Raw genomic sequence first — 2,589 nt, 5'->3', positions numbered from 1 at the left:
AGCCCTCCTCACTATCCACAACTCCACCAATCTTTGTATCGTCTGCAAATTTACTGACCCACCCTTCAACTCCCTCATCCACGTCATTAATGAAAATCACAAACAGCAGAGGACCCAGAACTGATCCCTGCGGTACGCCACTGCTAACTGGGCTCCAGGCTGAATATTTGCCATCCACCACCACTCTCTGACGTCTATCGGTTAGTCAGTTTGTTATCCAACTGGCCAAATTTCCCACTATCCCATGCCTCCTTACTTTCTGCATAAGCCTACCATGGTGAATCTTATCAAATACCTTACTAAAATCCATGTACACTACATCCACTGCTTTACGTTCATTCACGTGCTTGGTCACCTCAGAAATCCTATCCCTCAGTACTCTTTCCATTATTTTGCCTACCACCGAAGTAAGACTAACTGGCCTGTAATTCCCAGCATTATCCCTATTCCCTTTTTTGAACAGGGGCATGACATTCGTCACTCTCCAATCCCCTGGTACCACCCCTGATGACAGTGAGGATAAAAAGATCATTGCCAACGGCTCTGCAATTTCATCTCTTGCTTCCCATAGAATCCTTGGATATATCCCATCAGGCCCGGGGGACTTGTCGATCCTCAAGTTTTCAAAATGCCCAACACATCTTCCTTCCTAACAAGTATCTCCTCGAGCTTACCAGTCTGTTTCAGACTGTCCTCTCCAACAATATGGTCTCTCTCATTCGCAAATACTGAAGAAAAGTACTCGTTCAAGACCTCTCCTATCTCTTCAGACTCAATACACAATCTCCCACTACTGTCCTTGATCGGACCTATCCTTGCTCTAGTCATTCTCATATTTGTGTAAAAGGCCTTGGGGTTTTCCTTGATTCTACCCGCCAAAGATTTTTCATGACCTCTCTTAGCTCTCCTAATCCCTTTCTTCAGTTCCCTCCTGGCTATCTTGTATCTCTCAAGCGCCCTGTCTGAACCATGTTTCCTCAGCCTTACATAAGTATCCTTCCTCCTCTTAACAAGACATTCAACCTCTCTTGTCAACCATGGTTCCCTCACTCGACCATCTCTTCCCTACCTGACAGGGACATACATATCAAGGGCATGTAGTATCTGTTCCTTGAATAATTTCCACATTTTAATTGTGTCCTTCCCTGACAGCTCATGTTCACAATTTATGCACTTCAGTTTTTGTCTGACAGCATCGTATTTACCCTTCCCCCAATTGTAAACCTTGCCCTGTTGCACGAACCTATCCCTCTCCATTACTAAAGTGAAAGTCACAGAATTGTGGTCACTGTCTCCAAAATGTTCCCCACTAACAAATCTATCACTTGCCCTGGTTCATTACCAAGTACCAAATCCAATATGGCCTCCCCTCTGGTCGGACAATCTACATACTGTGTTAGAAAAGCTTCCTGGACACACTGCACAAACACTACCCCATCCAAACTATTTGATCTAAAGAGTTTCCACTCAATATTTGGGAAGGTGAAGTCACCCATGACTACTACCCTGTGACTTCTGCACCTTTCCAAAATCTGTTTCCCAATCTGTTCCTCTACATCCCTGCTGCTATTGGGGGGCCTATAGAAACCCCCCAACAAGGTGACTGCCCATTCCCCTGCCAAATTAGTTTAAACCCTCCCGAAGAGTGCTAAAAAACCTCCCTCCCAGGATATTGGTGCCCCTCTGGCTCAGATGCAACCCGCCCTGCTTGTACAGGTCCCACCTTCCCCAGAATGCGCTCCAATTATCCAAATACCTGAAGTCCTGCCTCCTACACCATTCCTGCAGCCACGTGTTCAACTGCACTCTCTCCCTATTCCTAGCCTCGCTATGACGTGGCACTGGCAACAAACCAGAGATGACAACTCTGCCTGCCCTGGCTTTTAACTTCCAGCCTAACTCCCTAAACACGTTTATTACATCCACACCCCTTTTCCTACCTACGTCGTTGGTGCCAATGTGCACCACGACTTCTGGCTGCTCACCCTCCCCCTTAAGGATCCTGAAGACACGATCCGAGACATCCCTGGCCCTGGCACCCGGGAGGCAACATACCTTCCGGGAGTCTCGCTCGCGACTACAGAATCTGCTATCTATTCCCCTAACCATTGAGTCTCTTCTCACTATTACTTTTCTATTCTTCCCCCCTTCCCTTCTGAGCCCCAGAGCCAGACTCAGTGCCAGAGACCTGGCCGCTAGGGCCTTCCCCCGGTAGGTCATCCCCCCAACAGCAACCAAAACGGTATACTTGTTTTGAAGGGGAACAGCCACGAGGGATCAGTGCACTGTCTGCCTGTTTGTTTTGTTTCCCCTGACTGCAACCCAGCTACTCTTGCCCTGTACCTTGGGTGTGGCTATCTCCCTGTAACTCTTCTCTATTACCCCCTCTGCCTCCCGGATGATGGATGGAGGGGGGGAGATGGATGGAGGGGGGGGGAGATGGATGGGGGGGGGGGGGGAGATGGATGGGGGGGGGGGAGATGGATGGGGGGGGGGGAGATGGATGGGGGGGGGGATGGATTGGGGGGGGAGATGGATGGGGGGGAGATGGATGGGGGGGGAGATGGATGGGGGAGAGATGGATGGAGG

The sequence above is a fragment of the Scyliorhinus canicula genome, chromosome 14, assembly GCF_902713615.1.
Source record: "Scyliorhinus canicula chromosome 14, sScyCan1.1, whole genome shotgun sequence".
NCBI lineage: Eukaryota > Metazoa > Chordata > Chondrichthyes > Carcharhiniformes > Scyliorhinidae > Scyliorhinus > Scyliorhinus canicula.
The sequence above is the reverse complement of the archived record's forward strand: the minus strand, read 5'-3'. Positions refer to the sequence as shown.